Here is an 11,868-nt window from a genome sequence, read left to right on the forward strand (position 1 = left end):
TTTCTCATCTCTCCCTATGTCTATCTATCTATCTTTTCCTTCTTTCTTTCTTATGACCTTGGACCATTTTTGGAAAAATTGCCCAATAGCATTGGAGCAGGTGTTCTGTGAGCATGGGCTAATCAGTCTGTACCACTTCTGCAGAAGGATGTCTGAGCATAAGGTTGCCAATATAATGCCTCAAAAGACAATTTTCTGATTGTAAGGTATTTAAATCCTGGTACAGATTATATGCAATTACAAGGCTGCTTAAATATTTCATTTAAAGCCACATAAAAGTATACTGAACATTTTCAAAATTGAAAGCAAATTAGACCTGAGATTTCCAGATCATGGTAAAAAAACTGAACATATTAGTTGTGTCAGTGACTACAAAGCATGTTCTTTGAACCCAGTGCATGTCCTCAATCAGTTCTATAATATTAATAATTGGAGCCTAAATTAGGAGAACCTCAGCAATAAAGTTTGGTAGTTAATGCTGAGGTGTCATTTTTCATAGCTAAATTAAGTACCACTTCAAGAAGCTGTTTAAAAGGGATATGGTGGAATTACTAACTCCCTTCTCAGGCATATTGTTAGTGACAGGATGGAGGCCTCTGCTTTCCTCTTTAAGTAAGTACTGGGAGTGTTTACCAGCTTTAACAGAGGAAAAGCCACCAGTATATATTGGGAATTCCCACAGTAAGGCCAAGAACTTGGGTTTTTCATGTGGTCTGGCATTATGCTAATACATCCATGTTTTTAACAGGAAAATAAGGTGTGGTGGAGGACATAATCAGAAGATGTTTGCGGTATATCATCCCAGTACTTCTTTTGAAGCAAACCAAAATGTCACAACTGCCATTATAATATTATGCTGTCCCTGGAACAGTGTGACTAAAGCCATATGGTCTAATTAGATAATTATAACACTGATTATAAAGACCTTAATTGTCTACTAATATATTGGAGTGTCTTCCATGCCTTGATTCCAAGGAGAATTAAAGAGGGTGAACTGGATCTCAAGGCTCTTGTAATAAGGAGATGCACTGGATTAAAGGCACAAAAAAGAATATTCCAGTGGGTAAGAAACAGCATAATAAACCTGCAGCAAGAAGTGTTACCCTCCAGGTAGTGCTACCCATCACCTTGTTCCTAAGCCAGTGGTAGCTAAAAGACATTTTTGTAAGTTAACTGAATGTACAATTATGTAATATTTCTGATTGTTTGGGGTCTGCCTCAGCTTACAGTTACTGATATGAGGGCCAGAATAACTGGGGGAACATGTTCGAGCTTACAATACATGTGGTGAGCCCCAAGAGACATTCCTATGTCCAAAGCCAATGATTGGAGAAAACACGGTTTTGGTTTCAATATTCAACTTTCTAACAACCATCAGGTAAATTTGTAAAAATACATACTTTATTACTCACAAGTCCTGAAGGTTACATGGGATGCCAAAAGCCACACAGTGATATTGTGGGAAAGAAAGCAAGCACAAATCTGGTATTGTGCCATTTCTGGATTTGAAGATGGGATGTCTAGCATTCTATGGGTTCACTTTTTTGGTGCATTTAATACATAAGAGCAGGAAGTAAAGCAAAAGAAAGGAAAAGCAATATTGCTCAAATGGTTACTTATCTACTTTAATCAGAGCTTTATCAAAAATAGGAACTACGTGCCTGGAATGATCTGGCTATTTTTATAGCTGTGTAGCTGGTACAGTGTTTAATTAGAAATAGATGACAATGAAGTGGATGCCTTAGTAATCAAAAGCTTAACATCAGCCACTTACATTTTATTAAAAAAAATTTCAATGATGTACCTGAAACTAAAACACATTCATGAAAGATAATAAACAAAACAAAAACAGAAATAATTGGAAACATCTTGGGATTGTGGATTGGAAAAAAAAAATATTTTGAAAATACTCATACTACTCAAAGCAATCTACATCCAACTCAACCCCAACAAATTCCAATGAAAATATTAACAGAAAGATAAAAGAAACAAACAAACCTTTTCTAAAATCATTATGAGCCCACAAAAGATACCAAATAGCCAAAGAAACCTTGAGAAGGAAGAAAACCGGAGGCATCACAATTCCTAATGTCAAAGCATACTACAAAGCTATAGCAATCAAAACAGTGTTGTGGGTGGACAATATGACGAGGAAGTAGGAGGAGGCATCTTTTAAACCTGTACCCTAAAGTGAGCTGATCACCAACCAAAGAACTCCTATCACCCAAGAAATCAGCCTGAGATCAGAATTATACACGTCTGGATCTCTACAGGGGCAGAAGACGCCAGGCAGGTAAAGCGGAGTAGAAATGGGGAACTGATACTGGAAGATAAACAAAAGGAGAAAGGAGCCACCAGAGGCGACTGGTTGGAAAGTAATGCCCCTAGTAGGAGTGAGAGTGCCCTGTGTCTGGGGACAAGCATTAACTTGTAGACTGGTTGAAAGCACTTTAAAAGAGCAAAAGATCGTGGAGTGCGGAGGGGGGGGGGTTGTGGATTGGGGAGGCTATGGACAGGGGCTTAAGTCCCTGGTCCCAGGACAGCCTCCCCTGGCACAGAGCCAGAGAGAGTGTTGCAGAGAAACCAGGTCTTGGTCCCTAAACCGCCAGTGTGCCTGAACCGCATGGGGTATGGCTCCTTTGAGGGGCTGGAAGCCTCTCCAGAGGACAGAACCATGCAAGACCTGCTATACAGCCTGAGATGCATGCGCCCCTCATCCTCCCCTGAAGGGGGTACACAAAGGCCTGGGCGGCACTCTGTGACTCACACCATTGTTTCAGAGCCTAAGACGAGCGCCCCAAAATCTCCCGTGAAAGAGGTACACAAAGGCCCAGCCTGGTGCTTTCAGACCTGCGCCCCATTCTCACAGCCTGAAACGCGTCTGTGACCCACAGCCTACCCTGAATGAGGTGCGTGCAAGCCAGGAGCTCTTAGACCCAGAAAGAACAGGCACTCCCAGCCTGGGCCAGTGGGAAAATCTTAGTGTGTGATAGCAGCTGTCTCTACACCTTAAAGAACTGGAGAATCAACAACAAATCAAACCAACTCCACACATATGAAGGGAAATAATCAAGATTAGAGCTGAGATTAATGAGATAGAAAACAGAGAGAGAGTAGAACGTGTCAAGAAAGGAGAAGCTGGGAGTGCGTTACTTACCTCGACTCTTAGCTTGTCAGGGATGGTAACCGGGACGCGGTGTCTGCTCCTGTCGCCTGCGCCTGCTAACCCGTAGCCATCATGCGTGAGTGTATCTCCATCCACGTCAGCCAGGCTGGTGTCCAGATCGGCAATGCCTGCTGGGAGCTCTATTGCCTGGAGCATGGCATTCAGCCCGATGGCCAGATGCCAAGTGACAAGACCATTGGGGGAGGAGACGACTCCTTCAACACCTTCTTCAGTGAGACGGGCGCTGGCAATCATGTGCCCCGGGCTGTGTTTGTAGACCTGGAACCCACAGTCATTGATGAAGTTCGCACTGGCACCTACCGCCAGCTCTTCCACCCTGAGCAGCTCATCACAGGCAAGGAAGATGCTGCCAACAACTACGCCAGAGGGCACTACACCATTGGCAAAGAGATCATTGACCTTGTCTTGGACCGAATTCGGAAGCTGGCTGACCAGTGCACAGGTCTTCAGGGCTTCTTGGTTTTCCACAGCTTTGGAGGGGGGACTGGTTCCGGGTTCACCTCCCTGCTGATGGAACGTCTCTCTGTCGATTATGGCAAGAAGTCCAAGCTGGAGTTCTCCATCTACCCAGCCCCTCAGGTTTCCACAGCTGTAGTTGAGCCCTACAACTCCATCCTCACTACCCACACCACCCTGGAGCACTCTGATTGTGCCTTCATGGTAGACAACGAGGCCATCTATGACATCTGTCGTAGAAACCTCGATATCGAACGCCCAACCTACACTAACCTTAACCGCCTTATTAGCCAGATTGTGTCCTCCATCACCGCTTCCCTCAGATTTGATGGAGCCCTGAACGTTGATCTGACAGAATTCCAGACCAACCTGGTGCCCTATCCCCGTATCCACTTCCCTCTGGCCACCTATGCCCCCGTCATCTCTGCTGAGAAAGCCTACCATGAACAGCTTTCTGTAGCAGAGATCACTAACGCGTGCTTTGAGCCAGCCAACCAGATGGTGAAATGTGACCCTCGCCATGGTAAATACATGGCTTGCTGCCTGTTGTACCGTGGCGATGCGGTTCCCAAAGATGTCAATGCCGCCATTGCCACCATAAAGACCAAGCGCAGCATCCAGTTTGTGGACTGGTGCCCCACTGGCTTCAAAGTGGGCATTAATTACCAGCCTCCCACTGTGGTGCCCGGTGGAGACCTGGCCAAAGTCCAGCGAGCTGTGTGCATGCTGAGCAACACCACAGCCATCGCTGAGGCCTGGGCTCGCCTGGACCACAAGTTTGACCTGATGAATGTCAAGCGTGCCTTTGTTCACTGTTATGTGGGGGAGGGCATGGAGGAAGGGGAGTTTTCTGAGGTCCGTGAGGACATGGCTGCCCTTGAGAAGGATTATGAAAAGGTTGGTGTAGATTCTGTTGAAGGAGAGGGTGAAGAAGAAGGAGAGGAATACTAATTACCATTACTTTCAGCCCTGCAGCATGTCACACTCCGAACTTAAGTTTCAACATTAGCTGACAGGCGTTAAAGCTTTTTGGTTAGATTGTCTTCACTTTTAACTGTGATCATGTCTTTTCTATGTGTACCTGTTGCATTTCTCCATCATGTCTCAAAGTAAAGGCTTTAAGAAAGAAAAGAAAAAAAAGAAAGGAGAAGCTGGTTTTTTGAAAGAATCAATAAGATTGATTAACCATTGACCACAGTAATCCAAAAGAAAACAGAAAAATCCCAAATTCATAAAATTATGAATGAAAGGGGAGAGATCACAACACCAAAAAAGTAGAAACAATTACCAGAAGTTATTATCAACAGTATATGAAAATAAGCTAAGCAACCTAGATTAAATAGATGCATTCCTAGAAAAATACAAACTCACAAAATTGAACCAGGAAGAAATCGACAACCTGAATAGACTGATTTCTAGTAATGAGATTGAAGCTGTGATCAAAAACCTCCCAAAAAACAAGAGACCAGGGCCTGACGGATTCTCTGGGGAATTCTTCCAAACTTTCAAAGAAGAAATAACACCTATTCTCCTGAAGCAGTTTCAAAAAATTGAAGTAGAAAGAAAACTTCCAGACTCTTCCTATGAAGCCAGCATTACCCTTATCCTGAAACCAGGCAAAGACCCTACCAAAAGGGAGAATTTCAGACCAATATCACTTATAAATAAGGAGGCTAAGATTCTCAACAAGATACTAGCAAACAGGATCCAACAGCACATTAAAAAGATTATCCACCATGACTAGGTGGCATTCATCCAGGGCTACAAGGATGGTTCAACATTTGCAAATCATCAATATGATAGAACAAATTAATATGAGAAGAGGGAAGAACCACATGGTTCTCTCAATCAATGCAGAATAAGCATTGGAAAAAATCCAGAGATTCGTTTCTGATTAAAATGCTTCAAAGTATAGGGATAGAGGGAACATTCCTGAACCTCTTCAAATCTATCTATGAAAGACCCACATCAAATATCATCTTCAATGGGAAAAAGCTTGATCCTTCCCATTGAGATCAGGAACATGACAAGGATGCCCACTCTCACCACTCTTGTTCAACATAGTAATAGAAGTCCTAGCAACAGCAATCAGACAACAAAGAAAAATTAAAGGTATCCAAATTAGCAGTGAAGAAGTCAAACTCTCTCTCTGTGCAGATGACATGATTACTTATATGGAAAACCCAAAAGACTCCAACCCCAAAATACTAGAACTCATACAGCAATTCAGCAATGTGGCAGGTTACAAAGTCAATGTGCAGAAATCAGTGGCTTTCTTATACACTAACAATGAAAATACAGGAAGAGAAATTAGAGAATCAATTCCATTTGCTATAGCACCAAGAACCATAAGATACATGGGAATAAACTAACCAAAGAGTTAAAGGATCTGTACTCGAGGAACTACAGAACACTCATGAAAGAAACTGAAGAAGACACAAATAAATGGAAGACCATTCCATGCTCTTGGATCGGAAGATTAAACATTGTTAAAATGCCTATACTGCCTAGAGCCATCTACACTTTTAATGCCATTCGGATCAAAATTCCACCAGTATTCTTCAAAGAGCTGGAGCAAATAATCCTAAAATTTGTATGGAATCAGAAGAGACCTTTAATCGCTAAGGAAATATTGAAAAACAAAAATAAAGCTGGGGCATCACGTTCCCTGATTTCAAGCTTTATTACAAAGCTGTGATCACCAAGAGAGCATGGTCCTGGCATAAAAAACAGACACATAGACCAGTGGAACAGAGTAGAGAGCCCAGATGGGGACCATCAACTCTATGGTCAATTAATCTTCCACAAATCAGGACAAAATATACAGTGGAAAAAAGACAGTCTCTTCAATAAATGGTGCTGGGGAAACTGGACAGCTATATGTAGAAGAATAAAATTCGACCATTCTCTTACACTGTACACAAAGACAAACTCAAAATGGATAAAAGACCTCAATGTGAGACAGGAATCCATCAGAATCCTAGAGGAGAACATAGGCAGTAATCTCTTCGATATCAGCCACAGCAACTTCTTTCAAGATATGTCTCCAATTTAACAATTTTAAATATCTATGCCCCCAACGTGAGAGCAGCCAACTATATAAGCCAATTAACAACAAAATCAAAGAAACACATCAACAATAATACAGTAATATTAGGGGACTTTAACACTCCCCTCACTGAAATGGACAGATCATCCAAGCAAAATATCATCAAGGAAATAAAGGCCTTAAACGACACACTGGACCAGATGGACATCACAGATATATTCAGAACAATTCATCCAAAGCAACAGAATACACATTCTTCTCTAGCGCACATGGAACATTCTCCAGAATAGATCACATCCTCGGTCCTAAATCAGGACTCAACCAGTATCAAAAGATTGGGACAATTCCCTACATATTTTCAGAGCACAACGCTCTGAAGCTAGAACTCAACCACAAGAGGAAGTTTGGAAAGAACCCAAATACATGGAGACTAAATAGCATCCTTCTAAAGAATGAATGGGTCAACCAGGAAATTAAAGAAGAATTGAAAAAAATCATGGAAACAAATGATAATGAAAATACAACGGTTCAAAATCTGTGGGACACAACAAAGGCAGTCCTGAGAGGAAAATATATAGCGGTATAAGCCTTTCTCAAGAAACAAGTAAGGTCTCTGGTACACAACCTAACCCTACACCTAAAAGAGCTGGAGAAAGAACAAGAAAGAAACCCTAAGCCTAGCAGGAGAAGAGAAATTATAAAGATCAGAGCAGAAATCAATGAAATAGAAACAAAAAAAACCCAAAAAACAAAACAAAAAAAAAAAAACAAAACAAACAAACAAAAAAAACAATAGAAGAAATCAAAAAAACTAGGAGCTGGTTCTTTGAAAGAATTAATAAAATTGATCAACCGCTGCCCCGACTTATCAAAAAGAAAAGAGAAAGGACCCAAATAAATAAATTCATGAATGAAAGAGGAGAGATCACAACTAACACCAAAGAAATACAAACTATTATAAGAACATACTATGAGCAACTCTACGCCAATAAATTGGACAATCTGGAAGAAATGGATGCATTCCTAGAAACATAAATTACCACAACTGAACCAGGAAGAAATACAAAGCCTGAACAGACCCATCACCAGTAAGGAGATTGAAACAGTCATTTAAAATCTCCAAACAAACAAAGCCCAGGGCCAGATGGCTTCCCGGGGAAATTCTACCAAACATTTAAAGAAGAACTAATTCCTATTCTCCTGAAACTGCTCCAAAAAATAGAAATGAAAGGAAAACTTCCAAACTCATTTTAGGAGGCCAGCATCACCTTGATCCCAAACCCAGACAAGGATCACATCAAAAAAGAGAGCTATAGACCAATATCCTTGATGAACACAGATGCGAAAATACTCAACAAAATACTAGCCAATAGGATTCAACAGTACATTAAAAGGATTATTTACCACGACCAAGTGGAATTTATTCCAGGGCTGCAAGGTTGGTTCAACATCCGCAAATCTGTCAATGTGATACAACACATCAATAAAAGAAAGAACAAGAACCAAATGATACTCTCAATTGATGCTGAAAAAGCATTTGACAAAGTACAGCATCCCTTCCTGAACAAAACTCTTCAAAGTGTAGGGATAGAGGGCACATACCTCAATATCATCAAAGCCATCTATGAAAAACCCACCGCAAATATCATTCTCAATGGAGAAAAACTGAAAGCTTTTCCGCTAAGGTCAGGAACACGGCAGGGATGTGCATTATCACTACTGCTATTCAACATAGTACTAGAGGTCCTAGCCTCAGCAATCAGACAACAAAAGGAAATTAAAGGCATCCAAATCGGCAGAGAAGAAGTCAAATTATCACTCTTTGCAGATGATATGATACTATATGTAGAAAACCCAAAAGACTCCACTCCAAAACTGCTAGAACTTATACAGGAATTCAGTAAAGTGTCAGGATTTAAAATCAATGCACAGAAATCAGTTGCATTTCTCTACACCAACAGCAAGACAGAAGAAAGAGAAATTAAGGAGTCAATCCCATTTACAATTGCACCCAAAACCATAAGATACCTAGGAATAAACCTAACCAAAGAGGCACAGAATCTATACTCAGAAAACTATAAAGTACTCATGAAAGAAATTGTGGAAGACACAAAGAAATGGAAAAATGTTCCATGTTCCTGGATTGGAAGAATAAATATTGTGAAAATGTCTATGCTACCTAAAGCAATCTACACATTTAATGCAATTCCTATCAAAGTACCATCCATCTTTTTCAAAGAAATGGAATAAATAATTCAAAAATTTATATGGAACCAGAAAAGACTTCGAATAGCCAAAGGGATATTGAAAAAGAAAGCCAACGTTGGTGGCATCAAAATTCCAGACTTCAAGCTCTATTACAAAGCTGTCATCATCAAGACAGCATGGTACTGGCACAAAAACAGACACATAGATCAATGGAACAGAATAGAGAGTCCAGAAATAGACCCTCAACTCTACAGTCAACTAATCTTCGACAAAGCAGGAAAGAATGTCCAATGGAAAAAAGACAGCCTCTTCAATAAATGGTGCTGGGAAAATTGGACAGCCACATGCAGAAAAATGAAATTGGACCATTTCCTTACACCACACACAAAAATAGACTCAAAATGGATGAAGGACCTCAATGTGCAAAAGGAATCCATCAAAATTCTTGAGGAGAACACAGGCAGCAACCTCTTCGACATCAGCCACAGCAACATCTTCCTAGGAACAACACCAAAGGCAAGGGAAGCAAGGGCAAAAATGAGCTATTGGGATTTCATCAAGATCAAAAGCTTTTGCACAGCAAAGGAAACAGTTAACAATATCAAACGACAACTGACAGAATGGGATGACATATCAGATAAAGGACTAGTGTCCAGAATCTATAAAGAACTTAGCAAACTCAACACCCAAAGAACAAATAATCCAATCAAGAAATGGGCAGAGGACATGAACAGACATTTCTGCAAAGAAGACATCCATATGGCCAACAGACACATGAAAAAGTTCTCCATATCACTCGGCATCAGGGAAATACAAATCAAAACCACAATGAGATATCACCTCACACCAGTCAGAATGGCTAAAATCAACAAGTCAGGAAATGACAGATGCTGGCGAGGATGTGGAGAAAGGGGAACCCTCCTACACTGTTGGTGGGAATGCAAGCTGGTGCAGCCACTCTGGAAAACAGCATGGAGGTTCCTCAGAATGTTGAAAATAGAACTGCCCTATGACCCAGCAATTGCACTATTGGGTATTTACCCTAAAGATACAAACGTAGTGATCCAAAGGGGCACGTGCACCCGAATGTTTATAGCAGCAATGTCCACAATAGCCAAACTATGGAAAGAACCTATATGTCCATCAACAGATGAATGGATCAAGAAGATGTGGTATATATACACAATGGAATACTATGCAGCCATCAAAAGAAATGAAATCTTGCCATTTGCAACAACATCCATGGAACTAGAGCGTATTATGCTTAGCGAAATAAGTCAAGCAGAGAAAGACAACTATCATATGATCTCCCTGATATAAGGAAGTGGTGATGCAACATGGGGGCTTAAGTGGATAGGAGAAGAATCAATGAAACAAGATGGGATTGGGAGCGAGACAAACTATAAGTGACTCTTAATCTCACAAAACAAACTGAGGTTTCCTGGGGGGAGGGGGTTTGGGAGAAGGGGGTGGGGTTATGGACATTGGGGAGGGTAGGTGCTTTAGTGAGTGCTGTGAAGTGTGTATACCTGGTGATTCACAGACCTGTACCCCTGGGGATAAAAATATATGTCTATAAAAAATAAAAAAAAAAATTAAAAAAAGGGCCCAAGATATGAACAGAGACTTCTCCAATGAATACATACAAATGTCTATGAGACACATGAAAAAATGTGCATCTTCACTTCCCCTCAGAGAGATACAAATTAAAACCACATTGAGATATCAAGTTACATCTGTTAAAATGGCCAAAATTAGCAATACAGGAGAGAACGTGTGTTGGAGGGGATGTAGAGAAAAAGAAACCCTGTTGCATTGTTGGTGGGAATGCTAGTTGATGCAGCCTCTTTGGAGAACAGTGTGGAGATTCCTCAAAAATTAAAAATAGAACTTTCTTATGACCCTTCCATTGCACTCCTAGGTATTTACCCCAAATATTCAGATGTCGTGAACAGAAGAGTCATATGTACCCCAACGTTTATATCAGCAAGGGCCATGGTCACCAATCTGTGGAAATAACCAAGATGGTCTTCAAAGGACAAATGGATAAGGAAGATGTGGTCCATATACACTATGGATTATTATGCCTCCATCAGAAAGGACGAATACCCAACTTTTGTAGCAACATGGACAGGACTGGAAGAGATCATGCTGAGTGAAATAAGTCAAGCAGAGAGAATCAATTATCATATGGTTTCACTTATTTGTGGAGCATAACAAATAGTATGGAGGACATGGGGAGTTAGAGAGGAGAAGGGAGTCGGGGGAAATTGGAAGTGGAGGTGAACCATGAGAGACAAAGGTCTCTGAAAAACACCCTGAGGGTCTTGAAGGGGCTGGGATTGGGAGGTTGGGGTACCAGGTGTTGGGTATCATAGAGGGCATGGATTCCATGGAGAACTGGGTGTGGTGAAAAAATAATGAATACTGTTATGCTGAAAATATATTTTAAAAAATGGAATTTAGAAATAAAAACAAACAGTGTTGTGCTGGCATAAAAAAAGCATAGATCAGTAAAATGAACTTGAGAGGCTAGACATAAACACACATATCTATAGAAAACTAATTTTAGGCAAGGACTACACGAAAAGGCTTTAATCACACATTTGGGTAAAGGTCAATGTCTTCAATAAATTTGGGGGAGTTAATATACACATGAAAAAGAATAAAAGTGCATATTCATGGGATGATGGCAGGACAGAAGCACTCTAAGCTTGCCTTGCCCCATGGAGACAACTAAATAACACTCACATCAAGAGATAACACAGAAAGCAACATGAGGACAAAACACACACACAAACAAAACAAAACAAAACAAAAGACAAATAAAACACTCCGCAACTAAAAATAGAGAAGCGGTCACAACAAGGAAAATAAGAAGCGAAGATGTGCAGTTTAGGAGTGAAAAGTACCTTGACTGACCACAGTTGGGAGGGAGACAGGGATGTGTTAATGGGCAAGAAATTGG

The 11,868-nt window shown here is 40.8% G+C and overlaps 1 pseudogene across 1 annotated transcript; it reads left to right on the forward strand.

Moving 5' to 3' along the window:
• Nucleotides 1–3,142: 3,142 nt before the first annotated feature.
• LOC309862213 (tubulin alpha-1B chain pseudogene) lies at nucleotides 3,143–4,609 on the forward strand (annotated as a pseudogene). Its single transcript has one exon. The product of its transcript is annotated as a tubulin alpha-1B chain pseudogene (transcript).
• The last annotated feature ends 7,259 nt before the right edge of the window (nucleotides 4,610–11,868 follow it).

This window comes from Mustela nivalis, assembly GCF_964662115.1.
Source record: "Mustela nivalis genome assembly, chromosome: 3".
NCBI classification, from domain to species: Eukaryota; Metazoa; Chordata; class Mammalia; order Carnivora; family Mustelidae; genus Mustela; species Mustela nivalis.